Below are 20520 nucleotides of genomic sequence, written 5' to 3'. Positions count from 1 at the left end.
GTAGAATCCATAAATCACCTCAATGGTACCTGTACATCCTGAAGAAGGATAAAACAATTAACATATCCTGTCTTGATCTAAAGATATTTAAAAACAAACAAGAAAGACATGCTGGTGGTAGTACGATGGTCTGGAGTTGCTTTGCTGCTGCATGATCTGGACGACTTGCTGTTGATGGAACCACAAATTCAGGTCTCTAGCAGGAAATTCTGAAGGAGGATATCCGACCATTACTTGGTATTGTTAACCTCAACCACTCTTGGGTTACGCAGCAAGACAAAGATCCAAAGAACATCAGCAAGTTCACCTCTGAAAGACTCAAAAAAGAAGCTTCTCGAGTGGTCTAGTCAAAGTCCTGGCCCAAATCCAATTTAGATGCTGTGGTGTGACAAAGATAATACAATTCTGCACAAAAGCGTGCCAGTTACTGTATAGCAAAGGGCCAGGAGACTGAAAACTCTTTTGTGAATTTAATCAGATTATATTTATCTGATATTAAGATTTTTTTGATGGTCTGAAACATTTGTGTCACAAAAAAGCAGAAACAGATGAAATCCATGAGGGTGCACAGCACTGTAAAGATGAGCCATGCCTTACATTACTCTGCACCCTGTTTTCAGCTTATTTCCCACCAGTGTGGATCAATTTCCATCATCCTCTACGACAAAGCCGGAGCAGGAGTCCAATCTGAGCGAAACACAAGGGTCGTTCGGGGTTGAAGACCGAGGTTTGCTGGGCAGGAGCGGTCGGCGGGGTTAATTACTCCATTACTGGGCAGCTCAACCAGGAGCTGTTTAAACAGGCCCCAGTCAGCGGAGGATTAGGCCTCATTACTCGGGCTAAAGTTACGCCTACAACCCTTCCCCACTACACTTTACTGCAGGTTTACTCTGCAGATTATTCGAAGAATAAAGGAATGAGAAAGAGATTAAAGAGAGGGATGGGTGAGGGGGAAGAAGAGCAAATGGATAAGACTGCGGATCACCTGTATCATCACCTGAGCTCTGCCAGGGCTACAATTATCCCCCAAAATGCCAGAGCGTGGCAAGATTAGGATCTGATTCTCAGGTTACCCTCCCTCCTATCGAAACGAACTGCTCGTCTATCTTCTGCCAGCACCTCTCCACTGTCTTCCTTCTCCTCCTCCTCCTCCTCCTCCAGGTGTCTGATAGCACACAGTGATAATTAGGATGCTCTCATTTACAGGAAAGACAAACCTCTAGAAATTAGGTTGATGTTAAAACTCGATGAGTGGCACCCAGTGGGTCCGTTTTCCAGGTCTGTAGGGCACAAAATAGTGTGCTTTACAGATGTATCTCAATACAGCAGAACATCATCCAAAAGTTAATGCATTTCAGTAATTCATATCACAAAGTGAAGCCAGTGATGTCACGAAGATGCTTCCATTTCCTGTTGAAATGGAAGCATCTTCTTAAAGCTTGTCAGCAGAGGGAAGCATGAAGCGCTCTAAAACGTCTTGGTAGGAGACGAACACCAGCAGTTGACATGACTCCCAAAATGATCACTGACTCTGAAAACTTCACAGAGGACTTCAAGCAACTAGCTCCATCTTTTCCTTTGGCCCAGGTAAGAAACATCAGATGTTGTATATTTTTGAGATTAGGGTGAACACAAGAAATTACACACTTGTCCTGAATAAGTCTGTGTGTGTTGCTGTTGATGCAGAGATTCCAAGTCCACACTTTGTGAATTCACAAGCAGACAGTTATCCACATTGCCTGTGCACCTTCTTTTTAACCATAGTTTTTCCTTCCTATTAACTATTATGAATATGCTTGGATACTGTGCTCCGTGAACAACTTGCTTCTTTTGTGGCTTACTCTCCTTGTGGAGAGTTTCAATGACAAAACAAAAAAACAATGTAGCTTGCTTATACACCTTTTCCTACTATACTTTTTCCTTCCACTCAACTTTCCTACATTGCACAAATCAAGTCTTAATTATTACCTTTCAACAAGCCACACTTAAAGAGGTCTTGATTAATAGGTATTTTATAAATGTTCTCCACTTTTCCTTCAGACTCTGGGACCTTGATTTCTAAATGAAATACAATTACTTTAATCTCATAAGAGGATTTTGGACCACCGAGCAACAGTCCAGTCCATGAACCCTTGATCTGGCTTTGCTTGACACTCCCTATAGGGCTGCTTTATTGTTGCTTGTGCACTTTTTCCTGCAACACATTTTCCTTCCACTAAACATTCCATTAATATGCATGGATACAGCAATCTGCAATCTTTTTTTTTTTTTAGCAGCTCTCCTGTGGACGGTCCCCTTAGGTATAAGCCACATTGATCAAAATGATCAGAAATAAATACCTGAAATAGCTCATCCTGTGTCCATATGTTTTATCTTTAACTGCATAGTTGAAATAAATAATAGAACTGTGTGCCAACTTACACTGACCCCACTGACCTGCATTTTTCTTTCAATAACTGACATGCCTGGGAGGATAAAGGATCTGCTGACACATTCCAGCAAAGTTGCCAATGGGTTGGATGGCTAAAAATATGGATGTCTTCCAATTAGAAGAGCCAACTGTGTACTGGGAGAGCTAATCCAAAGGCTTTTCAACGGTGTGTTGTGGCGTGTTGAACTGCACTCTGAAATTTTTGTTTCAGTGCCTCTTTGTCTTTAGTCCAATCACCTGGAACACAAAATAAAACCAGCAGACGTACACTGCTGCAGCCATCACTCACACTGTATCCTTCAAATCTCTCGAGAGGGGCCAAAGAAAAGCAGTCGATAAGAATCGCTTTTCATATAAGTCAAAATGCTCTCTTGATTTGAGGGTATAAATCCAGAACAGAGCTTCTATTACATAATTGAGGACAGAGAAATCAATAGAAGCAGCTGGGTGTGGCGGCGGCAACAGGTGCTGCTCACAATCCATACAGTGAGAACAGACACTTCGATCTGTGTCTGGACCAGGCTCAGCTTCACTGGCCTAATAGCAGGTCGATTCGAGGACTTAGCCAGTGGCGCTCTCTGATGGCATATGTTAACATTATTTTCCCTCTTGTTCACTGTTAACTAAAGACTTGCACCTGAGATCCTCGGCCTTTCAGAGCTCAAAAAAGAGAAAAAAAACAAGGATTATTTTAAACATAGCCTGAGGTGAGACTGAGATTCTCCGCTCCGCTAACTTGAGCAAGCTGGAGGTGGGCGGCTGAAAACGAGAGGGGCAAACAGGATATTTATCCTATTGATTTTGTAAAGCTGAAACAGGAAGATTTAGGGGGGCTTGACTCTTAAAATTCCCAAGGAGCCATTCACCGCTCAGCCCCATAGCCATGAACGCACACATACACAAACAGGAAGCATCCTGCTAGTGAGAAGTGTGAGGGAGGTTTAGGGGCCTTGAGCTGCAAAGCTGTGCTGTGCAGTGGAATGATGTGCCCCAATGTGCGTCAGAGGAATCATTATAGCTGGAGCTGAGACTCTTCTGTGTGACTTATGTAGCAAAGTGGAGGTTTGAGAAGACAACAGATAGGAAGCAGTGTCAGTATTGGAGAGATGTGGCTTTTGTTTCTCCTGCCGAAGAGAGAGAAAAAACGGCGAGTCGATAACAAACTTGCTGTGAAGGTAACTGTGTGGGAATGCAACAGTGAAAATCTCCCGGAAATGTACAAATTCAGAAGACAACCTCGCATTGTGTGTGTTATGGAACGTTTCTTATTGTTTTTAGTCAAAATGTTAGTTTGTCAGAAGTTTTTTTTATTTTAGGGTAATGATTTTTACTGTAAACGTCTGTGAAAGATTGCGAGGTGAAGATGCATGAAGGTAAATATGATTGTTCAGATTTCTTAAAGTGGGTTTCATAAGAGCTTTTATCTGCTGTCAGTATCTTACTTGTGCCTGCATAGAGGTCTATTAACAGGTCAAGCTAACAAGCTATCCATCTTAGATCATCCTAGATCATCCCTAGTGTAAGACACTTCTCAGCAGTTCGTGGAAACTTTGCTTACAACACGTTTAACACCCCACAACTTTGACATTTGATAATCTTTAACATATAAGTTTCTGCCAACAGTTAGTCCAAATGAGACCAGTTCCAAAGTGGATTTATTTTATTTTGCACATGCAATTTAATAGTAATAAAACATTTACAAGGCAGTGTGCGGTTTAATGGTGGAGCAGGCACCCCATATGCGGAGGCTATTATTCCTGGACACAGCCATCCGGGGCTAAACTCCAAACCTCAGGACCAGGCGTGGAAATTACCACCCGGCACTGGCCAAATGTGGGCGCACTATGAAGTGGCGGGTAGATTTGAACAAAGCACAAGCCACAGTTGTGGGTTTGCATCATTCAAGGAATTGCAGATCTGAAGAAAACTGTTGCTATGAGGGCCCAGTTCAGCCTGAAAACAGCCCAGCATGAACAGCTGAACGTATGGTTTAGAAGTGCTCACGCCATCAGTAAAAAAAGATGACCCTTCAGCGATTACGAATAGCTGCACTAACCACAGCAGCGGATAGAGACATTTTTTTATTTCCTGCCTTGCTCAGTACATTTGCTGTTTGTCTTTCCCCTTCACTCTTAACCTGGTTCCTGTTAGATATCTATCAATAAACCCCCTGGAACCACAGAAAATCAAAGAAAAGTATGGTTGTTGCTAAAAAACTAACATGTAGTTTAGCTTTTCCAAAGCAGGTTTCCAGCATCTTAAACAACTACATTCTCAACAATAGTAAAAGTGGATAAGCACTTGCTATTTCCTAAAAACTGAAATCCCCTGTCACATATTCATCAGATGGTTTGCCTAAAGTCCACTGTTTTCACCAGAAAATGTATCTACAGGTAGCATCTAGCTTTTGGCATCAAGTTGTTCAATGAACCTCTTATGTGAACTTTCTTCAGCCTTTCACAATAAGGGGCTGAAGCATATGTAATGAACTTTGAACTTCAAATAGCATATTTTCTAGTTAATTGAAACTAATCTTAGTCTGAATGCTGGGCGGATTGGATGTCAGTGCTGCAGACTGTAATTAGTCCCTGTCACATATAATGTAATAGGGAAAGGCATAGTGGCGCCATGTTTTATGTTTTCTAAAGTTAGGATCTAAGCAATAACCAAAGGATGCCTGAAACATGACCAAAGACTGCAGAAGATTGCCCATTTTTGGACCTTATGTGGAGAGTTTATCAACAACATTTGCAACAAATACACTTTTGCCCCTTTTGCATTGGTACCTAGTCAGCACGGTTTGTCTCGGGTCAGTTCTACTCCACACAGATTGGTTTGTTTTCCATTTCAACTGAGTACCATCTCATTGTGAACAGGATCGTCAATACCAAGGCGGCCCCACATACCAAAAAAGTAACGAGATGCGATTAGTAGTGATACAAACGTAACAACAATGGAGGACCTGCTGCTTGGTCTACAGCTTTTGTCAGACAAAGTGAAAGAAGAGCCAGAGAGGGCTGTGGGTGGCAAGACGAAGCACTCTCGATAAGTACAGGAGAGAGAGGGAAGCCATGGAATGAAATTTATTGGATGTGTCAAACTTTTTTAACAAATAAAAAACTGAAAAGTGGGGCTTGCAATATTATTCGGCCCCCTTGCGTTAATACTTTGTAGCGCCACCCTTTGCTGCAATTACAGCTGCAAGTCACTTGGGGTATGTCTCTATCTGTTTTGCACATCGAGAGACTGAAATTCTTGCACATTCTTCCTTGCAAAACAGCTGGAGCTCAGTGAGGTTGGATGGAGAGCGTTCGTGAACAGCAGTCTTAAGCTCTTTCCACAGATTCTCTATTGGATTCAGGTCTGGACTTTGACTAGGCCATTCCAACACCTGGATAGGTTTATTTGTGAACCATTCCATTGTAGATTTGGCTTTATGTTTTGGATCACGGTCTTGTTGGAAGATAAATTTCCGTCCCAGTCTCAGGTCTCTTGCAGACTCCAACAGGTTTTCTTCCAGAATGGTCCTGTATTTGGCCCCATCCATCTTCCCATCAATTTTGACCATCTTCTCTGTCCCTGCTGACGAAAAGCAGGCCCAAACCATGATGCTGCCACCACCATGTTTGACAGTGGGGATGGTGTGTTCAGGGTGATGAGCTGTGTTGCTTTTATGCCAAACATATCGTTTTGCATTGTGGCCAAACAGTTCGATTTTGGTTTCATCTGACCAGAGCACCTTCATCCACATGTTTGGTGTGTCTCCCAGGTGGCTTGTGGCAAACTTTAAACAATACTTTTTATGGATATCTTTGAGAAATGGCTTTCTTCTTGCCACTCTTCCATAAAGGCTAGATTTGTGCAGTGTACGACTGATTGTTGTCCTATGGACAGACTCTCCCACCTCAGCTGTAGATCTCTGCAGTTCATCCAGAGTGATCATGGGCCTCTTGGCTGCATCTCTGATCAGTCTTCTCCTTGTTCGAGATGAAAGTTTAGAGGGACGGCCGGGTCTTGGTAGATTCGCAGTGGTCTGATACTCCTTCCATTTCAATATGATTGCTTGCACAGCGCTCCTTGGGATGTTTAAAGCTTGGGAAATCTTTTTGTATCCAAATCCGGCTTTAAACGTCTCCACAACAGTATCTCAGACCTGCCTGGTGTGTTCCTTGGTCTTCATGATGCTCTATGTGCTTTGAACAGAACCCTGAGACTATCACAGAGCAGGTGCATTTATATGGAGACTTGATTACACACTGGTGGATTCTATTTATCATCATCAGTCATTTGGGACAACATTGGGTCATTCAGAGAGTCTCGCTGAACTTCTGGAGTGAGTTTGCTGCACTGAAAGTAAAGGGGCTGAATAATATTGCACGCCCCACTTTTCAGTTTTTTATTTGTTAAAAAAGTTTGACACATCTAATAAATTTCATTCCACTTCACGATTGTGTCCCACTTGTTGTTGATTCTTCACAAAAAATTAGAATTTGATATCTTTATGTTTGAAGCCTGAAATGTGGCAAGAGGTTGAAAAGTTCAAGGGGGCCGAATACTTTCTCAAGGCACTGTATCTGGCTTATTATTATGATATTGTCTAAATACATACAAGCAGATATTTACATACTGATATGATCTGTAATGCTGTTACATACATGTTGTGGGGGCTTGTTTGAAGAAATATTGCATGGAAGGAAACATTGCTACGGTATTCCACACAGCAAGCCCGCAATAATGGGTCCTAAGACCAAGGGTAGCACAGGAATAAAACCCCCATCTAAAATAACTCAAACCTTACAACCTTCAAAAGCAGCTCAAGCAAATATACTTTACCAAGTATTTTCAGCGCCAAAATACAGTTTCATAAACAAAAGAGAGGAAAAAATGGGATTTTGTTCCAACGAGCTATTTCCTAGGATCTGTAAGTTACAACCAGAAAAGAACTGACGTCCTTCTGTTGATCATCTACTGTATGTCAAAGTTTTGTGTGTATGTAAGTTTTCCTATCACATTTCTGGTTCCCAACTTTTAATATATTTAAATATTACAAAAAAATGCTTGTTTGTCAGATAATTTATGACTTCCTTCATTTGAAGCAAGTACACATTTTAAAATTGTACTTTAAAATTGTACTTGTAAAAATGTTTTTCTTAAATGTTTTTCACCAAAGTGCTTTCCGCATATAACTGATTTATACTTCACATGTCTGTATTGTTAATATACTGTATATTTTCTAACTTGGTATGGTTCATATAAACCTTTACTGGTTTCCACCATGCCTTCACGGTAATTATTCCCTTTGTGCTTCTAACATGGAATCTTTGCATTTTTTATGTTATCTAATAAACTAAACAGTCTTGGCTGCAGTTGCCTCCATGATTCTCCAGCTGATCCCGTTGGACATCCTGCTCCACTGTGCTGCAGCGACTCGTTGCGCTGGTGGTCATGACTTGCGACTCCAGAGTCATGCTCACAGATGATTGGTGATCTCATAGGTGGGAAGAGCAGGCAGCAAGATAATTGTTCTTTGGAGTGCCCCAATTATGCCATTAACAGCCCCTCAGTGATGAGGCTAATGGCGAGAGACCTCGTTTGCATGGTATTATCTTAATTGAGCCTGAGGCCTGGCAGGAAAACAACACGAGAGATAATGTTACTGATGAATGGTGGCAATGGTCCGGTGGCAACCATTTACCCGACAGTAATATTAATTAACAGCTATCCTGTTACACAGGCTTTAACAGGGATGAATAAGTTAACATGGTGACTGTGACGCTGCTGGTGACAGAGCTTTTCTGCCTTCTAATCGAAGACACAGACTGATATCCTTGGTGTGTGTATGTGTGGAGAGGGATGCTAAAGAAGGCCTGGCATCGGATCTTATTACCCATTTCCTAAAGGAGGAAACCGAGCCAGCATTAGTACCAGCCTTTAAATAAATCACCATACAAAGCCCGTACTAATGCTTTTAATCGTGAATTAATTACACTCTCATTGCAGTCAGAAGAATCCGTAAACGATCCAAAATGCTCGGCTCTGAAACCCTCCATGAACAATAATTTAGGGAAAAATCTCCAGAATTAGTCACCGTATGTCATGCGAAGCCGAATCTAATTGCAGATCGCTCTGAGACCCAGAACCTGGCCTCGAACGCAGCCTCAGGATCAGCACGGAGGAGTTTTGAATGAAGCAACTCGGCCAGGTACAGATCTTTTGTTATGTAAAGATGCGCCATGTGATCTGGCGGGATGAAAGGAAAGAAGCTGTTCAGATAAGCTGCCCCCCTTCATCAGATAATTAGGGATGCCTTCGCTCTAGTTTCCCCTTCTTTGCATAAGTGTCTGATCAGCTTTCCAAAAGCTCACCAATCCAAGTTGCTCCTCGGAGCTCCAGTCTAGGAGTTCATTAAGCAGGGTCCTTCAAGATCAGGGAGCCTGATTTGGCTTCAGCTACAGAAGGACCAAGCCTGTTGTCTGCAATGGAAAACCCGAACAACAACAAAAAGTTTTTAGTCTCATAAGTTCCAGCTGAAAATTGTTTGCACAAAACTATGACCTTTTTTTTAGGTTTTCAATCAGTGTCCTTCTGAAAGATCCAACCGCAACACATTTTTGATGTTCTAACAGCAGAGTTCATGACACCACGCACTCTGTCAAGGTTCCCAGGGCCTTTGGAAGCAAAACAGCCCCACAGCATTACACATCCTCCATTATACTTAACACTGGCCACTTAGACTACTGCTCTAACTATTGAAATAAGCAAGTTTGTGCCAGCAGCTATTTTCCTTGTATCCATCTCTTGATCTTTGAAAATTAACACACATCTTTACTTAAATGGCATGTACTCTTGTCTTTCCTTTTTTGAATGATCTCAGTCTTAGTTTTATCCAACCAAAGCACACAGTTCCAGTTCCAGTAGAGTTTTAGCAGACTTTAAACATCTATGTTTGTAAGGATGGGCAGCCTTGTTTGACATGTCCTTGTCCAGCCTTATTCAGACACTGAAAAACATGGTACATTGAATTAGTGCATTTAATTTCATTATTTACTTAAATTGTCATTTTTATTTCAGGAAAACTGTAAGTTTTGATTTAACATGAATCAAAAAGACATTTTGCGTCAGATGTTTTTTTTCCTAATATTGACCCAAACTGAGAAAACCGTGAAAAACAAAAACTGAGAAGAATAATTAAAATGCCACGTTGCATTGGTGCAGTAATTCATGCAAAAGGAGCTCAGACCAACTGCCGACTGTATATGCTGTATACTACATGGACATAATTTTCAGTAGGCCCACATTTCTGTATTAAAACAATGCAATATTCCGATTTTCTGAGGGAGTTCTGAGCTGTAAGCGTGTTTATCATGTAAAGATGGAATATTAATGCGAAGGCAACCAGAGCCTTGGTAAAAGGGGACCAGGTAATACCTGATAGATGTATGACATTCAGAGTTCAGGTGTTAGTAGTAAAGGGTGGTGAGACCTCCAGTGACTTCCCAGCTTTAATTATACTCATCCCAAACCATGGCTTAAGAGGAGCCAGATCTGTGATAGTTTATTCGGTACCAGTATCATAATAAGTCAATGTTGTTATGTTTGTATGTTCTCCATCTCATTTCAGTTAGGAATTATCAGTTTTCTTTATTTGTAGTCTGTGTCTGACCTGCTGGGGACTTCAGATGTAAGGTAGCCTTATGGCTAATTCTGGCATATTTACACTGATGTGTTCATTTATATCCATTGTTTTGTTACCAGGAAGAACTTATTTTATCTGTCTGTTTGCTTGATTTGATCATTTTTAATTAAGCACTTTGTGTTACACTTGACTATAAATAAAATTTGACTGATTTTGAATAGATAAAATTCATAACAAAATTTACATAAATGAACAGAAGTAAGCACTTAAAATGTATCAGTCAATGTGCTTTAAATCTATTTTTATTGATGTTCTAATTTATTAAGATGCTCCTGTAGGTAAGAGGTCTGGGACTAGTAACCGTTTTGGCCTAATGCATTTGCTATTGAAATTTTGAAAACCACTGGATGCATTTGCACAAGACCCCCTAATAATTTCATAAACCAGTCAATATATTTGGCATTTCAGTGTCTGCTTGTACTCTTTTTTCCCCTAACTGCAGCAGCACACTCCATGTTGTCTCACAGTGCTGTCAGAAGGTTGTGCAAACAAGCCTTTCCAATTGGATAAAACCAGTTATGGAATCATTTGGAGAAAAGGTCGAGTCGATACGATAAGTGGAATTAATTACTGTCTTATAAAACACCCCAACCTTTTCAGGTTGTTCCATTTTCCCACCTTGTCGCCCCCCTTGTTGCCTCCTTGTCAGAAATCTTCCTCCACCTGTCACTGTGTGTGTATATGTGAGTTTTCTGGTCTCCTTTTTCTCCTCGTCGCCCACCTCCCACCTCCTCTCCTTGCTGCCAGTTTTTAACTACACTCCACTCTGGCCTCTGCTCTACTTGTTACAGCCCCAACATGAGTGCAAACAATCAAAGTCTTTGGGAACGCTAAAATATGCATGGCTATCCGTGACAGACAGATAAAGCAGGGCAATTAGCCACGTAATCCTAGAGCATGGTGCAGAATAGCCCGCCTCAGCTGTCCCTCCCCTCCCCTCTCTCGTTCCCTTTACTCTCTTGGTCTCCATTAGTTAAATGTACTCTGTGTGTCGGCTCGCCATCAAATCAAGTAACACTTCCCCTAATTGGCTTATAAATAATACAGCAGGGGCTGCATTATAATTTCATCAGTGGTAAACATTGCAGGGGCAGTTGGTAAAGAACCTATCCCTCATTAATTTTTTTAATTTGGCCGGATGGAATGAAGGAGGAGTGCAGGAATGAGAGGTGGAGAAAGAGGATCGGATGAACAGAGGGAGTCGTATCACCTCAGGCGGAGGGAGAAAGAAAGAAAGAAAGAAAGAAAGAAAGAAAAGGAAGAAAATGCCAGTGCTGCTGCTGCTTTTGTTAAGATATGTCAGATATTCAATCCTAAAAAGGAAGGGGGGGGGGGGGGGGGGGGGGGTTGGTACTCCTGTGCAATAGGTGATGAGGGCCTCGCCGCCCCCATTTTACAGACAAATACACACAAGTAAACACGCTCTTCCCATTCTCTTTTGCTGTTCTTTTTTTAAACCAAATTAATGAATATTTCATAACAAGCAGCATAAATATTCATTCTAATGGTTTTGCACAAAGTTATTACCAGTGCTCCTTTTTTTTTTTTTTTTTATAAAAAACAAAAATACTCATTAGAAATTCTGCATAACCAGACCCTGAAATAAATCCTCACTTCCCGTTGAGACTGAAAATTATCTAGATCAACCGCTCTGGTAGCATCCCAACTGGAAGACCTGGGATGCTGTTATACAGTAGGGAAAATAAGTATTTAACACGTCGACGTTTTCATCTGTGAATATGTTTCTGATGGGGATACTGACATGAAATTCACACCAGGTGTCCATAACCACCCGAATAAGTCATGCACAACAATAAATCAAAACAAAATGTCCATAAATTATGTGAAATAAAGTGGAGTGACAGGGAATAAAGTGCCGTGAAAGATGTTGGCCCCCTTACAGATTTCCTCTTTCTTTGCTTTTTTGTCACACTTAAATGTCTCAGATCAGTTTTTAATATCAGACAAAGATAAATTAAGTAAATACAAAATTGACTCTTTTTTACATAATGGTTTCATTTATTAAGGGAAAAAAACTGATCCAAACAAAGCTGTCTTTATATTAAAACTATCTGGCACCTAAACCTAATAGTTGGTTGTGCCAACAGGCATTTAGGATAACTGGCATTGAGTCTTTTACATCACTGTGGAGCAGTTTTGGCCCTCTCTTCTTTGTTTTAATCCAGCAACATGGGGAACATTGTTTTCTAGCATGAACAACCTGATTAAGGTCATACTACAACGTCTCAATTGGATTTAGGTGTGGACTTTGTTTAGGCCACTTCAAAACAAAGGTTTTGGTGGGGGTTTTTGAGCCAGTCAGAGGTGGACTTGCTGGTGTGCTTTGGATCATTGTCCTGCTGCATCACCCAAATGTGCACTTGAGCTAACACTCATTAACTGATGGCCAGACATTCTCCTTTCATATTTTTTTGGTGGAGAGCAAAATTAATGATTCCATCAGTTACAGCAAGTTTTCCAGGCCTTGAAGCAGCAAAGCAGCCCCTGACCATCATACCACTGCTACCGTGTTTGACTGTTGGTATGATCTTTTTCTTGTGCATCATCGAGGTGTTTTTGGGTAAATGTTTTGGTAAAGTCCTTTGTGGTCAGCAGTGTTTTTGGCCTTAGGGTGGAGGCCATTTTTGCCTTGTCTCTTTCTTATTGTTGAGTCATAAACCTGAACTGAGACACAATTCTTTTGTGTCCTCCTGGATGACTCTCTTGGAGTAATGTTGTAGGCTGCCCACTACATTTGTGGATAATAGTTCTCACTGTGGTTCCCAAAGCCCAAAGCCTTAGAAATGGTTTTGTAACCCTCAATGAATGTGTTTCTTGTCTGATCGTGGCATAATGTGCTGCTTTTGTTGATGTTTTAACCTACTTCATGCTGTCTGTAAGGTTCAAGTTACGTGATTTCTTAATAACTGCGCAAGACTCTACTGCTGAAGAAAAAACACACTGAAGTTTATTAAATGTGTGCTGCAGAACAAATTAGAAGAGACTAAATCATTTTGATGTCATTGCAAACACAATGTGTGGAAAAGGAAGACCATTGCACATCATCCCATAAACACCATTCCAACGGCTATGTCTGATGGTGGAACGGCCCAGTTAATCACCTGACTTGATTCAATGGAAAATTAATGGAAATTCTGTAAGTTCAGAGTGCATAGAAGACGCCTCCAAGATCTTCAACATTTGCAGACAGTTTGTGTGGAAGAATAAGCTAAAATCACACCGTAGTGATGCATGTCACTATTTTCTCCATACAGACAAGGTCCTAAAGTTATCATTGCCAAACATTGCTTGATTTCCTTGTATGTGTGGATCACAAACATACAAGACTGCGTTTCTTAAAATATGTGTGCTGGGAAGTGTAAAAAAAACTGTTGGAGGAAAGATCCTCAAGATCATGCCTAATTTCAATCATCAACTGCAATCACAAGACAAAATAGAAAGGAAAAAAAATCTTGCATGATGAAATCCCTCTTGTAAAAGGCAGTAGGTCTGTAATAGCCTTCCTCCCCTTGGCAGATAAATGTCATCCCAACGTGCTATTATATTGCATAATGTACTTTTAAGGGAATTTTACACCTTCTGTCATAGATGCTGTGAAATATGAGGTGTGAGAATGTGACATCCTATGATCTTTGAAAGAAAGGATATTAAAGGAACCCCTCTTTCCTTCAGCTGAAATCTGAAAAATAAAATAAGGCACTGAGAGCCCTTCAGCCATCAAAAGAAAGTTAAGCGCTGCAGATTCTTAGTGAGGATTTTGAAAATGGAGCCACCTGAAGGCAATCTGTCTCCGCCGGATCCCTGGCTTGTCACCGTTAACAGAAAGCTGTCACTTCACCGCGTCGGCACTGATGGAGACAGACATCCGTCATCCGCTGCGTTTACGAAGCCTTGCAGGCCCCGTTCAACAGTGTGTTTCACCTAAGATCTGCTGAAGAGTGCTCAAGCAGAGCCAGGTGGGCTTTTTTCATCACTTATCGCTGTCATCTGCATGCGTGAAATAGAACGCAGTGTTTGAGTCCTGGAAAAAAGGACTCAAACACATCAGTCACACTGAAAGCAGTGGACATGTGGAGCTCATTAAACTGAGATGTAATTAAAATGATATAGTGTCCATATTAAAGCTGCAAAATTCTTCATTTTTATCATTTATCAAAACTGTTTGGCAGCATTTCACAAGAGCTGATTGTTAAATAATTCTAACACAAAGACATTTTATAAATAGATGGTTTCGAAGATAAACTATATTCAGCCCACATGGAAAATAAATGCAAATTTGGATTGAGGGACAGGGAACCAACCCAGATCAAGTGAAAGTCAATTGCTTGCCTGGTCTGTGGTATCCTGCTTTTGTTAATTTCAGTCCAAACTCCCATCTTCTTTTTTCTTTTTTGTGTTTGGATCATTCTCATTAAACACATGAAATGGACCTAATGGGAAGCTGTATTAAAACATGAGATGCATTTATTAGTCTCTTACTGTCACCATTTCAGAGATCAGTTCAGATTTGACCTCTCCTGAAACGTGTTTTTGCTGAGTGTCGGCCATGAGTGGCCATTACTGACACCTTCTGATTGGTGTTTTGGCTCGCTTCATCTCGAGTTTTTGGAAAGTGATACATTTACATACAGAGAAGATTATGTACTTTTCCCCATTGTTATTTTAAAGATCACTTTTATTTTCTTTGTACAACAGGAAATCAGAAATACAATCCAGTAAAGAGTTTTTCACATGAAGAGATGTAATCTGTTTGATTACATCTGGTTACATTTCAATGAAGTCAGACCCAGTTATCATAAAATACAAATTAAATGCTGCCTAATCCTAAGCACAGTCTAATTTTACCAATGAGAAACCTCTATCTTTCAGGGTCCTGGGTTGTGTTTTGTCCATTCAATTCAATTCAGTTTTATTTATATAGTGCCAATTCACAACACCTGTCGTCTCAAGGCATGCGGTGTTTTTCCACTGAGCTGCAGGTTTTCTTCAGGAAGGGCAGGGCTGAACTGTATGCTTATGGAGCACCTGCATCTCAACCGCCTACTCAGCTGAAGCATTACTCAAGCTGCCTGCTGCTGTCATTTGACACCTGAGTGTTAACCATTGGGGTAAAGTCAGGCTGTCTGAGATTTTCCTTGTACCTTATGCTGTTGCATGTATCTTACAATTTTTTTCTCTGTTTCCGAAGGTGAAATCTCAAGCTTTCTTCTGGAGATTTCTCTTCGTGAGACTCTCTGGAGTGATAACTCGGACCTCCTCATGCTGTTACCTTCCTGGACAAACTGAATTTAAAGACTGTCAGCTAGCAGCACCCTGGTTTCTCCAAGCCCTTACTTGTCCACCCTTCAACGCTCACTGGAAGATCTACGTTCCACAATTTTATGAGTTCTCCTCTCCCTTGCAGACATCAGCCCGATGAAGTTAAAGAAACACCCCGGACCAGAACTCGCATTATACATTTGTTATCAAACTTCTTAACCTTTCATTGAATTTACTAAGTGTATTTTGCATACGGATCAGACAACTGCCTTAAAATGACACCAGCAGTATGAGGTGCCATCAGACTTGAATGGCTTTGGGTTGAGTGGACAGGAAAGAGAAACGTAATACATAGAGACAAAAAGGGGGGGAAGGTTGTTTTATTAAAACGTGGTTTAATCCTAATCAGAGCCAAAAATATCTGTTTACAATTTAGCGCCTTGCCAGAAGCAGCAACGATATCTGTTATTACATTATATTTAAACTAATTTTTTAAGGGTAAGGTCATAGTTACTTTCTTGCTACTGATAAATCTGTTTTACCATCTGAATAACCATTAGAATTTGCAGTTTGCACACCAGCGTTTTGTTTGGTATCGTTCTGAATTCTTAAACAAAAGGACCAAATGGCATTGAAGTTCACTATTTAAAATATACAATCATTAGTACAAAATACATTTCTTGTTGCATGTATTTAACATATATTTGACAAAAACATTGTATGTTTGACGACTAGTGTGGTGTTACTGCTAGTCACTATTTTGGAACAATTGGATAGCGTATAGTAAAATCTTTATGAGTATACTGATAATACATTGTCCAAAAAATCTAAATACCTTTTTTTTTTTTTCTTTTTACCGTGTCCTGTCCGGCAGAGTATCGCTCAGAATTGTTGTCTGAGTGCCAAGAAATTGCCCAACAGATTTACTTTCACAAGCAGAGCATCACAGCTATTGCTTTAAAGCTCTGCTTGATATTTATAGAAGAAACTTTATTATAAACTTCTTTGGGAATATTTCAATTGTTACAGACACGGAGACTGAAATGAAAAGGAAAAATTAAGCTCAAAAAAAAGAGAGATGGGGAAAAAGGGGAGAAAAGGAGGAAAGAGTGGAGGAGAGAAAGAAGGATAAAGAGAATACAAGATTACACCCTGCTTGCTTATACACCTACAGCTGTTTTATTTTTTTTTAACAAAATAGTACACGATAATTCTGAATGTAAAATGTACTTAGTGAGAGGTGCCGCCCAAAATAGAACATCTGTGTATCTGTCAGCACCTGAAGCTTAACACCTGTGAGTGTGAGTGTGGACGCGCTTTTGTATACAAGGTTTCTCCACAAAAATATGCAATAGCGAGTGTGAGGACCCACAGGCCTGCCCCATGGTCCCCGGACGGACACTGAGGAGAACTGAGTCACAGACATCTAAAGGCCCCCCAAAGCACAAGAACCCCAGGAGAACCACCGCCGGGACTACCGCAACCCCCCCAGAGAAGAGCAGTGAAGAGTCCCAGGGGAACCACCCAGCAGCGACAGTGCAGAAGCCCCAGGGAGCCGCAACGACGAGTCCACAGGCCCCGCCGGCAGCCGTCCACGCCCGAGCAGATCCAGCCATGGACCCAAAGGCCCAAGACCCCCGGGACACACCTCCCCCCACAAGGATTTTAATAGAAAATATGTTTTAAAAATATCACTTTTTTTTACCAACTAGCCGAGCCTAAATAATGTGACTACGGTTTAGTGGAGGTTTTTTTTAATTTTTTTTATTAAATTACAAAAGAACAGATGAAACTGTTTAAAGATGCAACAGCTTTTAGTGAAATGTGTCTCCCTTTTAGTTCACACCACTAACTGTGAGATGCTAACCATCAGAAAAGGTTAAACTGGGTGTACAAACAATGCAGAGCACCCCCCCCCCCCCCCCCCCCAATTATAGCAGAACCGGAGGGCACGAGTTGGTGGGGTGGGAGCATGTTGGAAATGAGCTTAATTAATGTAGCAGTAAAAAGCGTCCCTCCCTCTGCATGTCCATTCTGCTGTTCAGTATTAGTTCCACTTCAGCGCCCTCAAAGGCAGGAACAAATAGCGACTCTAATGATGGACAGTGCCCCCCCCCCCGTCTCGTACAGACGGTCTCGGGTCACTGCTCTTCTCCCCTCTGCCTCCCCAAGGGGAGGAAGGGTGTGTCGACCGGTTTGACAACCATGTTCACCCCATCAGCACTGAAAGAGAGGAAGACAACCTCAAATACTGACTTCATTAGCGCTGACAAGTTTGAAGGGGGGATGCAGCTCAATTTAGAAGACTTTAGAAAGAGAGGAAGGAATTCTCAGGGGGGGCATGAAGGGAGACAGACGCAACTCCAGGTTGTTTCTATGCCGCAGTGATTATCGAAGTGCATTTCTGGGCTCAAACTTCCCAGACAGACATGTTTGCAGCTGAGGGAATATCTGTTTTTAATCTGGATGCTACTCAAATATAGTAACTGAGGAGGTAAACAGAAGCTGTGTTGGAGCTTTGTAATCAAATGAAATGTTACCTGAACGCAAGGAAATAAAAGTGCAAATGCTTAAACAAGCTCAGCAAAAGACCAGCAGACTGATAAAAACCCAAAATTACTCATCAAGTTTTCAAATGTTAGGATTTTATGTTGAGTGTTAGGACAACCACACTGTATAAAATGTAAGCCTTTAGATAACATGTGGTAATTTAGTAAACATGGGTGTGCCCCTTAAACTTTTTCATATCTCATCACATCAACCAAAAACATCAATATATTTTTAATAGAGATTTTATGTGGTAGACCACCACTGGGTAGAGAATAATTTTGAAGTGGAAGGGAAAGGTCACATGAGTTTCAAAATGTTTTACAAATACAATCTGAAAAGTGTGGCATGCGTTTGTTTTCAGACCCTTTTACTTGATTCCCCATAAATAAAACCCAGTGTTGCCAATATTCTTCAGACGTCACCTGTACATAGAGGTAGGGATAAAGTCGCAGCGATTCTTTTAGTGACTCTTGAAAATTGGAAAGACAACCTCAGGAAATAGCTCCGAGAATATTTCTACTTGCCAATAACTTTCCATGACTACAGTCAAAGATAGTCTGAAAGCCCACCTTTAAGTATAGTGGACCTGTGATGCTGTGGACTTTAACTTGGTCTGCCTTGGTTGGATGAGGCTAAGACTGAGCTTTTAGACAACAAACACTCCAGGGGGACTGTGTACAAAATTTGGCATCAATATGTAGAGAATCACCTTTCGTCCACGGTAAAGTTTGGTTAAGTATGGTAGAGGATCTGTGATGCTGTGGGCCTGTTTCAGCCCCCATTACTCTGACAGCCCTAAATAAAATTCAATGCAGACAATTCAACAGAAGTCACCTAAATATTAAATAGAAAGGATATGATTTTTAGCTACTCTTCGAAGTGGGAAAGACGATAGAACATTCCATTAAAGTAAGGCAGATGGATGTTACTCTTCATTAGTAAGAGAATGGAGAAAGGAATATAGCTACTCTCCTAAACCCGCCTACAGCCACAGTCAGAGCAGTAATCTGGATGTTCACTCCTGAGTATGGTGGATGATCTGTAATGCTGTGGGACTTTTCTATTGTATGCCACAACAACTTTAACTAGGAACTGTGTGTTTTGGTCAGATTGAGCTTTTCGGCAGCAAATATTCCAGGTGGAATTGGTGGAAACCTCAGGAGGAATATGTGGGAAAGCAGCTAATTCCCACTGTTAAGTAAAGTTTAGTTTCTGTGATGCTGAGTGTCTGTTTCAGCGCATTTTACTTTGACACCTCTGAATAAAACCTACCATAGCCAATTGTCATCAAAATGCAACTAACTAATAAACAAAGGTAGTGAAAAAGGTTTTTAGTTATTCTTCAAAATGGGAAAGACAACAGATCATGCTATGTAAATCAGGCAGATGTGTGTTAATCTTCACAAGTCAGAACAGATGTTAGAATATAGCTACTCATCTAAGTTTTCCAAAACTACAGTCAGAGAAATAACGTATGGTGGAGGGTCTGTGATGGTGTGGGCCTTTTTGTTTTCTGTGCCCATGCAACTTCAACTTTGAACTGTTTACATCAGTCAATATGTGGAGTACTTCCCACTGTTAGGTACAGGGGAGGAGCTGTGATGCTGTGGGCCTGTTTCCCTTCCAAAGGACCCTAGAATGTTCTAACAGTGCAGGACATCATGAAATCTAGCAACCAAGAAGACTTCAAAATAAAACCTAAGCGACCTCTGCCAGAAAACTGAAACTGGGTCTTCATACAGCACGATAATTACCTAAATCATAAGACCAAATCAACACCAGACACAAAATGTTTTAGTTTTTTACTTTTCTACTCGTTGAGAAGGTCATTTGTAATAAAGACAATGTGCTCTCTTCCAGGGCCCAAAGCAGTTGGGTGGTGTCAATAGCAAAGAGATTTTCCTTGTGCAACTGCACTGTTTTTTAAAGCAGTGTATTTAATGCAGCCAGGCCTTAATTTTTTTGTTCAGTGAAAATCTTTCACAAATGTGTAATATTGCTAAAAGAATCAACAGATGAATGGTAGGGATCTGTCGGCGTTAAAAACCATTGCAATGGAAAAGCCTCTGCTGTGTTTCACTGCTTAAATTGAAATATTCTGGAGCAACAAAATGAACTGATACCCTCAGGAGAATACAATGGGACATATCATGTTCAAATTCCAGTCTAAACAAAACAAAAGGAATATCACATAAAATTAAGGTGTGAAAAGGTGCCATGAATGTTTCATGTCTTCCAGCCACTGACATAAAGGGTATAAATATTGTATGCAAAGAGAAGATTCCCCTGTTTGAAGTCTCAGGAGCAAAGACGGTGCAGCAGGAAAAAAAAGGTGGGGGAGCAGGTAATTACAAGTAGAGATGCTCTATGACGGATTATTATATTAAAGCGGGGGGAGGATCTAACCCTCTGATGGTGCTGGTTTCCACCTAAAGCAGTGACAGGAACATTACAACTTGAGGAGGAACTTCCAGTCGACAAACAAACAGCACAGTGAGCATCAGATCACACCTGACGGCACAGAACACGGTCTAAACACAAAACCTTTCCAGCTAACCATCCA

The 20520-nt window shown here is 40.9% G+C and overlaps 1 long non-coding RNA gene across 1 annotated transcript; it reads left to right on the top strand.

Annotated features, from left to right (window-relative positions):
- Positions 1-15051: 15051 nt before the first annotated feature.
- Positions 15052-16217, top strand: LOC124873033. Its single transcript, XR_007039420.1, has 2 exons — positions 15052-15256; positions 15337-16217. It is a non-coding gene; the product is annotated as an uncharacterized LOC124873033 (long non-coding RNA).
- The last annotated feature ends 4303 nt before the right edge of the window (positions 16218-20520 follow it).

This window comes from Girardinichthys multiradiatus, chromosome 8, assembly GCF_021462225.1.
Source record: "Girardinichthys multiradiatus isolate DD_20200921_A chromosome 8, DD_fGirMul_XY1, whole genome shotgun sequence".
Classification (NCBI taxonomy): Eukaryota; Metazoa; Chordata; class Actinopteri; order Cyprinodontiformes; family Goodeidae; genus Girardinichthys; species Girardinichthys multiradiatus.
This window is presented reverse-complemented; position numbering and strand designations above follow the sequence as displayed.